Source organism: Adiantum capillus-veneris, chromosome 9, assembly GCF_014529385.1.
Source record: "Adiantum capillus-veneris isolate H3 chromosome 9, ASM1452938v2, whole genome shotgun sequence".
In the NCBI taxonomy this organism is placed as follows: domain Eukaryota; kingdom Viridiplantae; phylum Streptophyta; class Polypodiopsida; order Polypodiales; family Pteridaceae; genus Adiantum; species Adiantum capillus-veneris.
This window is the reverse complement of record NC_140939.1, coordinates 54,710,858-54,728,956: the sequence shown is the minus strand read 5'-3', so window position 1 is coordinate 54,728,956 and position 18,099 is coordinate 54,710,858. Positions and strand designations below refer to the sequence as shown.

General features: G+C 41.5%; 1 pseudogene; it reads right to left on the bottom strand.

The window, feature by feature from the left end:
- Positions 1 to 8,474: 8,474 nt before the first annotated feature.
- LOC147450498 (uncharacterized) lies at positions 8,475 to 9,463 on the bottom strand (annotated as a pseudogene).
- Between the last annotated feature and the right edge of the window lie 8,636 nt (positions 9,464 to 18,099).

Sequence of the window (18,099 nt, the reverse complement as noted above, 5' to 3'; positions counted from 1 at the left end):
ACTTGGTGTTTGAGAGACGTAGTCAACACAAACATGATTCTAAGCATGCATACTATTTAAATTTTGCACAATTAACTAATCTTTTAAGACAAAAACATGGGTCATTTAAAAGGAATTTGTACATTTCCTTACTCTAATGTAGCATTTTAAGCATTGACAAGGTTCATACTATCCTTAAGTTGTATTCCTTGCATCTATTTAGCATCTTCAAAAGGATAATATTTGAACTTACTCAGATACTGTCGAATAATCTTACCATGTCGTAGTACCTTGTCTTCATGCCAAAGAATAGCTTCGGGTTGTACATAGCACCTCTTCTTGGTCTTCAACTTCGGGAGGGTCTTCAATAATTGATTCACTTGGTGCCTCTCCTTTGTAGGGCTTGAGTAGGCTCACATGAAAAACATTGTGTATGAGCCAATGGTTGGGCAACTTGAGTTGGTAAACCGTCTCATTGATAGGTTATGGATATGGAAAGGAACATGGTATCTTTTTGCTAACTTAGCATAATACTTTTGATGGCCCGTAGGTTTTTTACCCCTTGTTTTCCTTAATCGAGCCTCAAGAAACTTAAGTAAGACCCAATCATTTTCTTTGACCATTAAGGCCCTTTTGTGCTTGTCAACAGCAGCTTTTTTCCTTTGTTGAGAGATGGATATGACCTCCTTAAGATTTTGAAAAGATTCTTGTAGGTCACGGCTATAGGCATTGTCAACAAAGATCTTCCCATGTACTTTGAATAGCAAGGGACTTTTAGGTCTTCCCTCAATGATCTCAAAAGGTGCGTTTCTCGTAAAAGTATGCACAGTATTATTGTAGGCATACTCTACAAGAGGTAAGTACTTTTCCCATTGTGAGGGTTGATCTACTTTTGTAGCATATGTCTTTAGTAGATCTAGTATTGTAAGATTGGCTATCTCACTTTGGCCATCCGTTTGTGGGTGATAAGCTGAAGACAAATTGAATCTTGTTCCTAGATTTTCAAAGAGACCTTTCCAGAAGTTACTGGTCATTTTAGGATCTCTATCTGACACGATGTATGTTGGTAATCCATGGTGTATGGAAATCTGAGATATGAAGAGAGTTTCTATTTGGTATGCCTTAATAGTCTTTTTGACAAGAATAAAGTGTTCTTGCTTTTTAAACCTGTCGACTATTGTCCACAATCCCGTATTCCCATGGATAGACTTGGGCAATCCAAAGATGAAATCCATGGATATACTCTCCCATGGTGAACTTGGCATAGGCAAGGGTTGGAGTAATCTATGTTGCTTCCCTTTATCATACTTGATCTTTTGGCATAGTACACATTTTGAAACATACTCTTATACATCCACTTTCATGGTAGGACAATAGAAATACGTCTCTACTCCTCCAAGAGTAGGTTGAATACCTCTATGCTTCACATAGAGAGAAGCATGGGATTCATACATAACTTTCTTACGAAGGGAATGGGTAACACATAGCCTATTTCCGTGGAGAAGATAACCATCCTGCAAGGTGAATGGTTTCTTTTTCTTCCCCAAAGCAAGGGCTGACATTATGTCGCTAAATTCACAGTCAGTAGCATACTCATCTATCATAGAAGATAGATTATTTTGAGTAGTTATAGACACCGCATCAACTTTTGGTCATCGTGAAAGTGCATCGGTAACTTGATTGTGCTTACCAGCAATGTGAGCAATATGGAAATAAAATTGCAAAAGAAAATTTTCCCACCTCATTTGTTTGTCGGAAAGCTTGGTTTGCTTCATGAAATACTTGAGACTTTGGTGGTTGGTTTATAGAATAAATGGAGTTTCCAATAAATAGTGCTTCCATGTGTCTATGACATATAGAACAACTCAAAGCTCTTTCTCATAAATTCCCAAGACTCGTTCATCTGTATTGAACCTTCGACTCGCATATGCTATGGCATGCCCTTCTTGAAGCAAATCTGCTCCAAGGCATCACCACAAGCATCACATTGGAACTCAAATGGCTTCGAGAGATCCGGAAGCATGAGGACTCATTGGGAGGTAAGCTTTTCTTTGAGCTTATCAAAAGCATTTTGCTCCTTAGTAGTCCATACATACTTAATGTTCTTCTTAGTTAACTCACATAGTGGTCCTGCTATTTGAGAGAATTTGCTATGAATCTTCTATAGTATGGGCACATACCAATAAATCTTCTTAGCTCATGTAGATTCCTTGGATTAGGCCATGCTTTTATTACCTCTAGATTTGATGGATCCATACGGATACCATCTTGAGAGATAATATCACCTAGGTATTGAATCTCTGAAGGAAAAATTCGCTTTTCTTTTGGTTGATAAAAAGCTTGCTCTCCCTCAATGCTTGAAAAATAACTTGGAGATGTTTCTTATGTTCCTCCAAATACTTGGAGTAAATGATGATATCATCAAAGAACACTCCAGTGCATTTGCGATAAGGTCTATAAAATTTCTCCATTAGAAGATTAAATGTAGTTAGTGCATTAGTCAAGCCAAAAGGCATGACTAGATATTCATAAAGACCAAACGTTGTGCAAAACGAGGTCTTTAGGATATCTTCATTCACTATCCTTATTTGATGATAGCCACTTTTAAGGTCATTCCTATTGAAGTAGGTAGACCCTTGTAGCTTATCAAACAGATCTTCTACCCGGGGCACGGGAAATTTGTTTTTGATAGTGATATGGTTTAGTGCTCAATAGTCCACACACATACGGTATGTACCATCTTTCTTTTGCATTAAAAGGACTGAAGAGAAAAAGGGAGAGGAACTAGGCCTCACCATCCCTTTGTCTACTGATTCTTGTACTTGCCTCATGATCTCCTCTTGTTGAGCTTGTGAGACTTGATAAGGAGGCTTGCTAGGCGGTGAGCTTCTTGGAAGGAGCTCAATACGATGGTTATCATCCCCTCGTTTTGGAGGTAAGTTTATAGGGATATCATCGATGAACACATCTTGGAATCCTTTTAGAAAATTAGACAAGTTTAACTCTTCTTGATTCCTATCATTTACATTTGATGAAACATTAGGATCTTTCAGAGACTCTTTGACAAAAATCATGTACGCAAAAATTGAGCTCTTCATTGATTTATCGAAAGCAAGAGGATTTACAAGTGGAATAGTGCAACCACGCTCACTAGCATCTATATACATGTTATTTCCCTTGTAGGTGAAGTAGATTCTCCTTTAAAGGAACTTCATATTGGCAACCATGCGATCAAACCATGGCGCTCCTAGGATAGAATCCTCATGTTGGAGAGGAGAGATGAAAAATTCTTCTTTATCGATGTAGCTTTGGACATGAAGCCTCAAATTCCCAATCAAGGGAGTAACAAAGGCTTGATGTCCCTCGATAGCTGTGTCAATCGTTACAATATCTCCCATCTCGAAAGCTTGAATGCCCAACTTGGTGGCCAACTCTATTGATATGAAGTTGTGAGTAGAGCCAGAGTCAAACAAGATGAAGGCATCATGCTCTCTTACCTTTACTCAAGCATAGGAAAGTGATGATCCTTTGCAATGATCATCCTCTTTTGGAGCTTCGATGGTGGAAGCCCTAGGAGTCTCACTGAGAGCATCCTTCTTGGGGCAAGAACGATATCCATGTCCTTGCTCCCCGCACTTAAAACACTTATGGTCCTTGCAAAAAGCTTCAAGCTCTTAAGGAGAGAGTTTTTTTTTGCCTTTGTAAACTCTCTTCTCCTTGGACCGATTGTTGTTGTTGTTGTTGGAAGTGCCTTGGGAAGAATTTTGAGCATTTGTTTTCCCCTTTGCATCATTTTTGTCTTTGTTTTCCATGGGCTTGACATTCCATCTAGCCCCTCGATGAAAATTGATACGTGAAGCAACCATGGTGTGATGGATTACTTCGGTGATAGAACCAGGCCGTTGAGAGTTGACGTATTTGGCCATCTCTTCAGGTAATCCCACACAGAATTGTTGCTTTTGCTCCGCAAAGTCTATCTTTTGAAAGACAGTAGCCTTGAGATGTAAATCCCAAAACTTGTCTACATACTTGTGGATAGACTCATGAGAGACAAGCTTCAAGCTGCACCATTCCGTGAGCACTTTGTCCTTTGCATCGCTTGCAAGGAATTGCTTCATGATGGAAACTCATATATTTTTCCATGTCTTTGGGGCTTCGACGTTGCCACAAACGCTAGCCCACCATTGACGAGCTGATTTTTGGAAGTGCATAGCTACATGGCGTAGCTTGGAGGACTCTGTGAAGCCATCGTCTCCAAAGGCCGCATCAAATTGCTGGATGAAGTCCAACACTTTGTTGGTAGCACCAAAGGTGCCGTCATAGGTGATAAAAGAGATACTCTTTCCTCCCTCTTTGAACTTCTTCAACTTTTGTGACCTTCGCCATGTAGGGTATGACTTGCAATGTCCTCCCCTCTTGTATTCTCTAAGAGAATATCCATAGGTTTCTTCAGAAGAGGAGGAAGGTGAAGAAGAAAGAGAAGAGGTGACCTCTTTCTTGACCTTTTCTTCCTTTGTCTCCTCTTTTCCCTTTCGGAGTGACAAGGAGAAGGATTGTGTGTTGATCTTTTCCTCTTGGGAGGAGTGGAAGATCGTCTAGACTGCCGTCTTTGTGGAGACACATCTTCAGAGGAACTTAAAGTTTCATTTATTTCTTTCTCTTTGGATTCCTCCTCTCGTATGCGCGCAAGAGAGTCTTCTTTTAAGGGTCTCTTCAAGAGGCCTCCTAAGCTCTTTCTCCTCTTGGAGAGGAAGGGAAATTCCATAAGCGCAAAATTGTTGAGTAACTTCGGCTTGCAAAGGAGGGTTGCCCATAGCTTGTTTCAACCTAGTAACACAATAATTGACAAACATGGGATCACCTTCATTTGCAAAATCAAAGCTATCAATGTTCATTTTACTCTCTTGGTTATTGTCAGTCATGTTAACAAAATTTGTATACGTACGTAGTGTATGCTTTGGAAATTCAAAACCTTAGTTTCCACTCCTCCTGAGCCTTTAAAAATTGGCTTTGAAGTATCTACACGCACCCCACGGCTCAAAGTGGTTAATTATAGATATTAGTGGAGTAGATCTAACATAGCAAAGTTGCCGAGGGCTAGCTCCTTTTGGACTTCTTATGGCTCAATAATGGTAAATTAAGCTGTAGTCAAGTTTAAAAAGACTCAATTATTAAGTTCAAATCTCCTGAGGTGTGCACCATATCCCACATAGTGGGCTCAACCAAACCGATAATAGATCCCAGTTCCACTTACCCTAATATAATTTTAAAAAAATCAACCATTTATTGGCTACTTAAGGACCTCTCTTCTTAAGCAAGAAAAGAGAAACCAAATGCTCTAATACCAATGTAATGGAATGGGCATATTAACTTGAGAGTAGCAAAAATTAGAGAGAGTACTTGTGTGAAATTATTTTGTGAAATGCTCCGATACCAATGTAATGGAACTGGCCTATTAACTTGAGAGTAGAAATTATTAGAGAGATTACTTGCGTGAAATTACTTTGTGAGCATAGCGGGTGAACATAACTGATGGTAGCAACATAAACATAGCATTTAGTTAACTTGGTATAAACAATACTATTGCAAGAGAGAGAATTTAGACAGCATGACAACAATTGAGGATAGGATTTAGGTGGAGCCGGTCCCCCCTCCAATAGGCATTTGTATTATAGTTTCTCCCATCAAGAGAGACTTGTTACAATACAAACTATGTGTTCCTTAGGTGATGCAATGAAGATGGAAGCTTCATGCATCACAAACATAACATAAACTTTGTGGAAAGCATTAACTATCCCAAGCCTCGTTCCAAGATCTCAAACACCTTTGAAGGTGGAGAGAGCTAACAGGGCATGAGGGTAGGGAAGAGGAAGAAGAAACATTTTACAGGAGAAAGAATTAGTTCCTCACTTATCATCACTCATCTTGCTAGCATGCATGTAATGAAGATGGAGAAGATGGAAAGCTTAAGCATTGAAGCATGGCTCTCGGTTGGATTTGCATTCCATAGCCAAGAGTGTTGGTGTAGGCTCTCAACCTCTCTACTTGCTTGGAGAAGGAGAGGGAGCTCTTGCACTTTTCACTTCACACAATGACAGTGTGTGTGAGTGTGTATACCCCCTAAGCAAGACCCTATCTTCCTTGGTCGACCCCCTCTTGTAGCTCATGCTTGAAGCTCATTGGAACCCTCCAAGCCTCTAGCCAATCACAAGTAGGAGGTAAATCAAATAACAATAGTACCCTTGGGACAAGTGTCCCCCTTTCCCCTTTGACAGAGAGGACTTGATAAATGTAGAAACAATTAATTAAATGTTTTAATTTATTAGTGGACCCCTTGGGTGGCCAACCAATAGGCTTCAGGCACACCACGAGGGCAACATGAGGAGGAGCTTGACAAGTGTCCCTTTTTCTTTCTTTGTACCAAGCATGTCTTCTGTGAGGGTGTGTGTGTTCTTTCTCATCCCCCTCTTGTAGGGCTCTCCCCCTCCTTGTAGGGATTAGCTTTGACTTTTGTGCCACCTCAGACCCCTCAACCGTGGGCCTAGTTCTCACCACAAGCTTGGCCCTTAAGCCCCTCAAGCTTGGGTTGGGTTCTCACCTCAAGTACAACTGTAGCATCTCAAGCATGAAAAGCACCTCAAGCATCTTCAACAATTGAGTCATCAGGCACCTCAATCAAGCATGACAAGCACCTCAAGCACCTTAAGCTTGGGATGGGTCCCACCTCAAGCTTAGACCAAGCTTACCTAAGGTCAAAGGACTTTTACACTGATTACTGTAGGTCTTCAATGAAGCTAACCCTAAGGTCTATTGCTCCATTGGCTAGCCTTGCTATTTGATAGACCATCTCTCATTTGGTCCCCTTTATCACTCGCCCTGTGTTGAGATAGATCTATAAGCACATGGCTATATCTTAATGCTATATCATCATCAGTGTCTTCAAAAATTGCGTCCGTGATTCCCATATTAGCCTTTTGTTGTCGTCAAAGACGTTGTTGTCTTTCTTGAGCCTCAACTCTTGCTTGAATCTTTTTAAGCTCTACCTGTTCTTTGGCTGCTTTCTTTTGTTGTTGTGCTAGCTCTTTATTATGTCATCTCCTTACGATACGGCTCAATTTTGGCTTCTCTGTAGCCTCTAGTTGTGAGAAGTCAATGGGTTGTGGACTACACCACATAACGCGTTGAAGATATTCACCCCAGTTATCTACCAGCTTTCGATGAGCATCATACGTCTCCTAATGCCACCCCTTGGCTTCACTGCATGGCCCTCATCCCATGGCCCTCAACTATAACGATGGACCCTCTTCCCTGTGAGCCCCCACCCAACTGGCGGCCTGCCTTTCTTTCCATATGCAGCCCGCCCCTCTCTCAGCAGCCCTGGTGGCCTCTCTCTGATGGTGTTGCACTGCAGCCCTCCTCATCTCACGGCCTCCCCTTCATTGTATCTCTCATGCTATCCCTTCTCATGCTGCCTTGACACCTCCTAGATGGCGCCCCTCCTTCTCCATCCAGATGGCGTCTCTCTTGCTCACCACTGAGCTCCACTGCCACTTGCCCTACCCTTTCCACTCTCGGCTTTTCCCACAGATGGCGCTCCACCACCTTTTCAACTGCAGCAAACTTTACGCCGTGCATGCAATATTGATGCTCAATTTTTTAAACAATACTTTTCTTTTTTTGAAAAAACTTTTCTTGGCTGCCTTTCCCATGTCCGCGATTGCGGAAGTTTGGAAAGACATTTTTTTCCCTTCGACCACACTGCCTGCACACCCTTCAACTCCCAAGATTCTCCACTTTTTGAAAAACATCTGCTTCGCCTCCTTTGAAGCCCCTTGCGTTGATATTCACCTTGAGCGCAACTCGTAAAAAAATCTGCAATAATGAAGCATGCTTGTGATTACATCAAGGTCGCCCACCTGCAACAAGTCGCTTCTCCCTGGTATAATATCCCTGTCCCCAATTGTTTCAAATGTAGAGCTATAAAAACCATGCTACAAAAAGCATCAAGAGCCGCACACATTGATAGGCAGTGCCCTTTGGGAACTTCGAGTAGCCGAGTCGAAAAAACCATGCTTGACCTGCTAATTGCCACATCTGGCATACACATCATGGAAAAACTTCTCGTAGTCGGCATCTGGTACTTACCCAAGCATTTCCCTATCAGGCTACTGATTTCCACACCGCTGCTACTAGCACTTCCATGGGTCGACATAGATTGGGTGCACCATCATTGCCCACCCCCTTGTTGAGCATTCATGCTCAACCATAGCATTATGTAGATATTAGAAAACTGCATAAGAAGCGAGAACATGATAGCATAATAAGAGGCTATATGTAGTAGAACTGTATAGATAGATAGAGAGGGAGATCGTATCAGCTACATAAAACCCCCGGATCGGATGGAAAGCCTCGAGCTTTCCCAAGTGTGATGCAAACTCGGTCGGGATCAAATACATGGCATTGAGCATAGCCATACGTCCATAGTACATGCATAATCAACCTTTTTTTGCACCTGTAAACCCGAAAACAAGCCTCTCATGCAGCTTGGTATAGCATCGATCTTCAATTCCCTGTATCCATATACTGGCTTCATACACAAAACAAGATTGTATACCAACTTGTGAAGCATTTCCACCATACATCATGATTCTCTCACCTGCTAGAGAGCACTCCATAGCATAATCCTCTTCAAAAAAGCCTGGCAGCTGATACAAAGATACCTGTAGAGAAACCTTCAACACCATATGTATCCATAGCATAGTATAAAGTAGAAATACACTGCAATTTGCCTCCACCTGCTGCATATCCAAGCCTACATGTTTTCCAAGCATACCCTCTATTGTAGGTTCTTCAAATGGAATACACTCCATACCTGACTCACCATGCAAGTCTTTGTCTACCATAGCCTTTGATACTCCACATCATGCGAGAGAAAATTGGATTGCTCAACCACCTTTGCCTGCTCTTCAAGGACTTCGTCTACGACCACATCATCTGCTAAGCAAGAAAGAAAACCATGATCTATTACCTCGTTCTCTGGTATGTCGACATCATCTACACCTTCTGGAATGCACTGCCGCTCTTCAATACAATTGGTAGGGCAAGGTTGCCCAACCCCCTGGCTAGCTTCTTCCTGTACAGCTTCGACCATCACTTTGCCAACATCTTCAAACTTGTCATGTGAGCTTTGATCCATAGCTTCCTTTGATTCTTCATGCATACACGCTTCGACCAAGACCACATCCTTGCTAGCCGAGCTAACAGGCTCTTGTATAGCAGCACACCAAACTGGAGGCACAAATTGAAATGAATGACCAAAATGGCTTACCAATGGCAAAGCAACTACCTTTTCGATGCTTGAACTTTCTTTTGACACATGATGAAGCTCAGTTGTCGAGCTATACCCATAGTCTGCCAGCTTCAACAAACCCACCTCCAGCTTCTTCTTTGCTTTCCTGCTCTTTACCTTTGCCAAGCAAACCATTTGCGCATAGTCCTCCGCACCACCACACTCGACCTTCTCTTTGATTTGCGGATGCAAGCAGGCTAGAAATTGCTCTCGCTTGAAATGATCTCCATTTCGCACACATGTAACAGTAACTAGTCCCTCCCAAATAGATTCAAATTTACCCAAAAACAAAGCAAAATATTCACTTACATCCTGCTTTAGCTTGCTCAATTGTTCTCCCAAGTCCGATGGAGAACCGCTTCTGAAAAGCTTCAACAAACTGTTTGCGAATCTCGCTCACGAGACTGACGATCTGCAACCCTCAATCCTTCAAACCAGGCTTTGGCTCGTCCTTGTAGAACCAATGGTAGGGCCTTCAATTTGGCTTCATGTCCACAAATTCTCAGTTGCAATAGGTATAGCTCTAGATCGGAAAACCAATCTGCAGCCTCTTCTTCTGCAGCAAGCACTAAGTCAATAGCATGCATCATCTTCAGGCTTTAAAACTTCACCGAGGAGCAATCAGTAGATCCTCAGTGGGGGAACCACTGATGGAAAGGGGGAAGAGGGAACACACCCAGCACACACAATGTTTACCTCTCTATAGCCCAGGGATTTCGCTGCACCCCTATCCACACAGAATCTTACACACAGACACACACTTTTCTCAAACAAACTCGAAAGTACACCCAAATCAATGCGCACACTCGTGCAGATTATAATCTACCTCACACCCATAAACACATCAACTTCTTGTTTCCCTTGCACATGATCACTTCTCTCTCTCTCTCTCTCTCTCTCTCTCTCTCTCTCTCTCTCTCTCTCTCTCTCTCTCTCTCTCTCTCTCTCTCTCTCTCTCTGTGTGTGTGTGTGTGTGTGTGTGTGTGTGTGTGTGTGTGTGTGTGTGTGTGTGTGTGTGTGTGTGTGTGTGTGTGTGTGTGTGTGTGTGTGTGTGTGTGTGTGTGTGTGTGTGTGTGTGTGTGTGTGTGCACATCACACCCTTGGGGGGGCACACTGCCTACACACACCCGGAAACACCGTGCAACAGAGCAGAAGAGAAGAGAGGGGAGGGGGAACAACACCAAAAGCAACACAACCAGAGCTTGCTTCTTCTTCAATTGATGGGTTATGGTGGAGCATACAACATCAAAGCTCTCTCCTTCTCTGTTCCTGTCTGTCGCCCTCCTTAGCACAGCAGAGAACGAAAAGTTAAATCGTTGCTAATCAGTGTAGAATTTTTTTATGTGCGTGAGATGCAAAAATGCTCAAAACACCCTTTTCCTTCTCCTACACGGCCAGTTTTTACCAAAACCAGTTTTGCAAAAATTTTACAGAATGAGACTTTTTGGTCTCCCTCATGCAAAGGTATGAAGTCTCTCACACACTTTCCTTTCTTCCTCGACTGACCACATGTCTTCCTCTACCCAAGTTGCATTGCATGTCCTAAGAGCCTTTTCCCATGTCAAACCTTCTCTTCAAGCATGAAATCTCTACGCTTAGGTCTTCATAACCACATAAAACATGCACTTACTCGATCTCCTTGCTTGTAATGGGCTTTCATATCTGCTTTATCACCCATTTCTGCACCTATAAGCATACACATCATTGTGTGCCCTCTACTAGGGTCGACACACTTTGGCTGCACCAACGTCTTCCATTTGCTTCCAAAAAATTTTGTGAGTCCCTTTTGTTATGGTATTTTGTTGTTTGGATTTAGATTATCCATTTCTTTTTTGGATTTTTATTAGATTTTTCGAAAGAAAATCTCAAAAAGGTACTTAAAAAAGTATGGTAAATCCTAAAATTTAGCAAATTCAAGCCAACAATTACCCAAAATTAGGTAGATTACTATCGGCATAAGAAAATAAGCTTTTTGTTATGTGCAAAGTGTCCAAGGCATCATTGGTCTATTTTTGTGCCTTTTTCTCAATTTTTGACCAATGTTGACCATATAATTAGTGTTAAAGCCATATTTAGTATCTTTCTTACTTTAAGTCAAGTTTTTTGTAGTTTCAAGAATTATTCAATAGTTTTATAATGTAAAAGGGTGGAACCTCTTCAAATCAGAATCGGGATTTATCCCAAGAAGTTGTAATGTTTGGAGTAAGTTGAACGAAGTAAAAGGGAGAGGTCGAAGCCATGCGCACTATGTATTCATGGTATTCTTAAGTAATCTGTTGTCATCGCCGTGCAGTAACCTATTTGTTTCCTGATTCTTATTTGGTGCTTGAATAGCATGTGTTTGCAAATGTTATGGAGATGATACACGTAAAGTAGAAGCATATGCCTATGTTGGCATTCTCCCATAGTCCCAATAACACTTGGTGACGTGTCCCGATTTTTGAGGTATATGTGCAGAGGATTGCAGATGCAGTTGAAAAATAGAACGTAATTGAGGCAATCAAATATGCAGAGAATATTTTTGAAGAACAAATGTCTAGCAGTTCAAGAATCAGAGACGATGAACTGGAAGATATGAATTTGGGAGCTGAAACTGACCCAAAGATAGTGAAGGTATCCATTGAATTGGATAGTGAGTTCAAGAGAGCATTAAAGGATTTTTTATTGGAATTTAGGGATGTATTTTCTGGGTCATATACTGATATGAAGGGAGCAAATCCACCTGTATGTCAACACACTATAAATTTGAAAACAGATGCAATGTCGGTGAAGCAACAAAGATACACGGTGAATCCAAATTATGCACAACAGGTGAAGAAAGAGATTGACAAACTACTAGAAGTTGGTTTTATCTACCTAGTAGATAAAGTTACCTGGTTATCACCAATTTATATTGTCCCAAAGAAGAATGGGAAAATCAAGGTTTGTGTAGATTACAAAAAACTAAATGATGCCACAATTACTGATCCATTTCCTCTGCCATAGTGTGATACAATGTTGGATGCAGTAGCAGAAGAGGAGATGTACATCTTTTTAGATGGATTTGATGGATACAATCATATTAGAATGGTTTTGAAGGATACGGACAAAACAACTTTCATGGGAAGTATATGTTTCTACTGTTAAGTATGGAGCCTGATTTACCCTTTGTAATTTTTTGTGGTAAAAGCGCACATTTGTAAGGGCCCCATTATGAGGAGAAGCCATCGTGTGTGAAGGAAAATCACTCGCCAGAAACCAAAATTTTCACGGCCAAAAATCAAGGGCAACTTTAGGGACTTTTTTTTCCCTCGCCGGAATATTCCTTTTCGCCGGAATATTATGGCCGGACGGCGGCCGAAAAGTGGTAGGAAAAAAACCATCAGTTGGCCGGTGGACGGTGGTCAGAAGTCAATGGCCGGTTGCCGGTGGCCGAATTCAAAAGCGGACTTGTCTTCTCAAGGGCGGCCACACATGGGCGGATTGGAGGGTCCGATTTGGACTTATCTACACAAGGGCGGCTACACATGGCTGCCTCTCATGAGAGAGGGCAGCCCTTTTGGCCTCTCTCCATTAAGTAATCTACTCAATTATCTATTTAGCTACGTCTTATTTCCTAACAAATGGTATCAGAGCAAGGTTTGCTCGTAGCTAAATTATCTCAAGGAAAGGATTCCTTGAATTGAGTGGGAGTTATGGCGGAGGAAGGGAAGCTCAAGATTGAGAAGTTCAACGGCAAAAACTACCAACATTGGAAGATGCAGATTGAAGACTATCTCTACCAGAAGGACCTCTATTTGCCACTAGGCGGTCTTGCAAAGAAGCCCGCAACAATGGCAGATGAAGCATGGATTTTCCTTGATCGAAAGGCACTGGGAACAATCCGGTTAAGCTTAGCATCAACGGTGGCCTTCAATGTTTCGGAGATGAAGACCATGGAGGACTTGATGAAGTCACTTGATGACTTCTACGAGAAACCATCGGCATCCAATAAGGTATTTCTTATGAAGCGCTTGTTCAATCTAAAGATGGCAGAGAATGGTTCAGTTGCAGAACACCTAAGTGACTTTGACACAAACATAAGTCAACTTCGATCGGTGAAAATCAATTTCGATAACGAAGTGCGAGCTCTCCTTATACTATCATCTCTACCGGATAGTTGGGACAGCCTTGTGATGGCTGTAAGTAATTCTATCTCTGGCACAAATACTCTTAAGTTTGATGATGTTGTGGGTGTTCTCCTAAGCGAGGAAATGCGAAGGAGAAGCACAGGAGAATCATCAAGTGCTGCACTATCAGCGGAAACAAGAGGAAGGCCTAAGGAGAGGTTCAAAAACCAAAAGGGTCGTGCTCAAGTCGGAGCAAGTCACGCACAAAGTCAGTTCTTGAATGTTGGAACTGCGGCAAGAAGGGCCACGTCAAGAAGGATTGCTGGTCCAAGAAGAAGGAGTCAGAGTCTCAAGACAACAAGCAGACATCGGAGGCCAATGTGGCAGGTAAAGTGGAGCAAGATGCTCTAACTCTCTCATTAGACAATGTGTCTAATTCCTGGATAGTAGATTCCGGGGCTTCATTCCATGCGACACCACACAAGCAACATTTCCAAGATTACACCAAAGGTAATTTTGGGTATGAAGCTTGTGAGATTTTCGGCAAAGGTACAGTTTCTGTCAAAACTACTAACGGAAATAAATGGAAGCTTAAAGATATTAGGCATGTTCCTTCTCTTCACAAAAATTTGATCTCTACAGGATAATTGGACGATGAAGGTCACAACATTGCATTCGGAAACAAACGGTGGAAGATCTCTAAGCGATCTTTGGTGGTTTCCAAAGGAGAAAAGGTCGGTACACTTTACTTGTGTACTACGAGCACGCAACCTTCAGCTTGTGCAGCAACTACAGAAGTTGACAGTGTGGTGTGGCACTACCGGCTTGGGCATATGAGTGCCAAAGGAATGCAAATCCTTCAAACAAAGAAGCTTCTACCAGGTTTGAAAGAAGTGGAGTTAGAGTTCTGTGAAGATTGTGTTTATGGTAAACAAAAGAGGGTAAAATTTCAAAAATCAGGAAATGAAAGAAAAAATAAAAAACTTGAGTTGGTTCATTCTGATGTTTGGGGTCCTGCAAGTACACCATCACTTGGTGGCTCATTGTACTATATAACATTCATAGACGATGCGACTACAAAAACATGGGTTTATGTCATGAAGAATAAATCCGATATATTTTCCATATTTCAAAGGTGTAAAGCCTTTGTGGAGAATGAAACAGGTACCAAGGTTAAATGCCTCAGATCCGACAATGGAGGTGAATATTGCAGCCAAGCTTTTGAAAGCTTTTGTGCTAGCAATGGCATTCGGAGGCAAAGGACAACCCCAAGGACACCTCAACAAAATGGGATTTCGTAAAGGATGAACAGGACAATCATGGAGCGAGCATGAAGCATGCGGCTACATGCAGGCCTACCGGTTGAGCTTTGGACAGAAGCTGTAAGTACGTCTGTGTACTTAATCAATCGGTCATCCTCAACGGCTTTGGATGGAGGAGTTCGAGAAGAGGCATGGACAGGTAAACCGGTGAATTATGCATTTCTCAAAGTGTTTGGGTGTGAGGCTTTCATGCACATAGATAGAAGCCTAAGATCAAAGCTAGATGCAAAGTCCAAAAAGTGTTTCTTCATTGGCTATGGAGAAGGTGACTTTGGGTATCACCTATGGAATCCTGAAGATGGTAAAATCTTAAGGAGTAGGGATGTAATTTTTAACGAACAAAATATGTACAAAGATTACTTGGAAAGAAAACAAACAAAAGAAACAGGTGATGAGTACATTGAACTTGAGGACAGTGAGGACTTAAGGACTGCAAACGGTGACAATGTGCAACAACGTCAACCAAATGAGGAGCCTCAACCTATTCCCCGAAGATCTACAAGAGCAACTAGACCTCCAGAAAGGTTTGTTCCTTCCTTCAACCATCTCTTGATCTCAGATTCTGGAGAGCCAGAATCATATGAAGAAGCTATGCAACATGAATCCAAAGAAGAATGGACGAAGAGCATGCAAGTGGAGATGGACTCACTACATCACAACCAAACATGGGAGTTGGTTGAGTTGCCTAAAGGTAAGCAGGCACTTCAAAACAAATGGGTGTACAAGCTGAAGGAAGAAGAAGGTGGGAAGAAAAGGTACAAGTCTAGGCTTGTGGTAAAAGGTTTTTCTCAAAAGAAAGGTATTGACTTCAATGAAATATTTTCTCCTGTTGTAAAAATGAACTCAATTAGGCTTGTCTTAAGCCTTGTGGCTGCCCATGATCTAAATCTCGAGCAAATGGATGTAAATACGGCATTCCCTCACGGTGACTTAGAGGAGGAAATCTACATGCTTCAACCAAAGGGGTATGAAGTAAAAGGTAAGGAGAAAATGGTTAGCAGATTAAAGAAGAGCTTGTATGGTTTAAAGCAAGCATCAAGACAATGGTACTTGAAGTTTGATCGATGGATGTTGGATCATGGATTCACAAGATGCAACTCGGATCACTGCATCTACACGAAGAATTTGGGATATGGAAAATTCATCATCCTAATGTTGTATGTTGATGACATGTTGATTGCAAGTGCTAATATGCAGGACATCAAAGACCTAAAAGAGGAGCTGTCTAAATCTTTTTCAATGAAAGATTTAGGTGCTTCAAAGAGGATACTTGGTATGAAAATATCAAGGGACAGGACGAAGAAGGCAATAAAGCTATCTCAAGAAAATTACATCAAGAAGGTACTAGAAAGGTTTGCAATGCAAAATGCAAAACCAGTTTCTACACCTTTGGCTGGTCATTTTAAACTAACGAAGGATATGTGTCCAAAGACACAAGAGGAGATAGCCTATATGTCTAAAGTTCCATATGCTGCAGCGGTAGGTTCTCTAATGTATGCTATGGTCTGGACAAGGCCAGACATTGCACATGCAGTGGGAGTTGTGAGTAGGTTCATGGACAACCCAGGTAAAGAGCATTGGCAAGCTGTGAAGTGGATACTTAGGTAGCTAAAAGGGACAACAACAAATGCTTTGTATTTTGGAGTAACTAATATTTTTCTAGAAGGGTATGCTGATGTAGATATGGCAGGTGACAAAGATACTCGAAGGAGCACTACTGGCTATGTGTTCACGGTTGGAGGCATAGCAGTAAGCTGGGCTTCAAAGCTGCAGAAAGTGGTTTCACTCTCTACCACGGAAGTAGAGTATGTAGCAATGACGGAGGCAAGCAAAGAAATTCTGTGGCTTCACAGATTCTTAAAAATGCCCTTTTGGCCTATAAAAGGAGGCCATTTCTACACACATTTCATAGTGTGAAGGTGATGGAACAAGGTGGATGTGAGGTGGTGAGAGTGAAGCAAGGCGGGAGCTCTATTAAGGGTATAATCCCTTTGTAAATTACTTCTTGTTTTGAAGTACTAAATCCATTGAGTGGTTGCTTTCCCGTGGACGTAACCCACATTGGGTGAACCACGTATATCGTGTGTACTCTCTCTACTCTATAATCTCGTGTATGTAAATTTGTCTCTCTCCATTAAGTAATCTACTCAGTTATCTATTTAGCTACGTCTTATTTCCTAACATCTACAGTGATGAAATTTGGATTGAAGATTGCACCACCTACTTTTTAGAAGTGGGTTATGGAGGTGTTTGGTCCTTACTTAACCACATTCATGAAGGTGTTTTTGGATGATTTTAGTGTTTTAGGAGACAAAAAGGATCATCTCAATCATTTAAGGTTATGCTTCAAAAAGTGCAGAGAATCCACATTGTCCCTTAATCCTGCAAAAAGGGATTCGTCAAAAGTGGTATTTTGTTGGGCCACATTATTAGTAAGGCAGGGACCTGGGGTGTCCACTAGGAAATATGTAAGATAGCACGTGCAAACAAAATAAGGGATTTATAATTAGGTACATTTACAAAAAAAGTACTTACATAAAGGGTTTTTTAATTGAGAAAGTTTAAATTCTCATACATAAGGGCTAGTTGTTTTAGAAAAATGCATACATAAGAGGTACATATTATACTTCAAAATATACAAGTAAGGGATTTTTTAAATACCTCTTGTTTGCACGTGCTATATGAAATTTTTACTTAGTGGATGGACTCCTCGGGGGTAGGGATAGCCATTGATCCAAAGAAGATGGAAGAAATCCTGAAAGCCTTACCTCCAAAAAACCTCAAGAAATTGGTGAGGTTTATAGGTCAGGTGAAGTTGCATAGAAGATTTTTAAGGTATTTAGCACACGTTTTCTTACCACTTACAAATTTGACAAAGTGCAGTACGAATTTCAGTTTTCGGCCTTACCAATTTGGTTGTCTTTCTGCACATGCAGGTTAAACACAGTTCCCACCAATCCAAGATTGAGCTAGTAACTCCCAAAGATGTTTCCCTTAGTATCTTGTACATGGGTAAGAATGTTCATCAAAGTAGGGACATTCCTCCAATGCTTCCATATCAGCATAGCATAATCCAAGAGACAAATTTTCTGTAGCCACTCCTTGTGTACAGCAACCTGGAAGTCGATGTTTTGTTTCATTTCCAAGAAGTTGTACTCAATTGGACCCATATCCATTGCTAAAGGAGACTCTTCCGAGGTGTGGACAAGTCAACCTCAATCATCACTTCTGGTGATGATGGCATTGCTTGAGCAGCAAGTTTAGAGCGACGTGTAGACCTTCTTACCTTCATGGCTTCTGGTTTTTCCTACTGAGGAGATGCAAGATCAAACTATGTCACCTCAATGGCTAATGGTTGTTC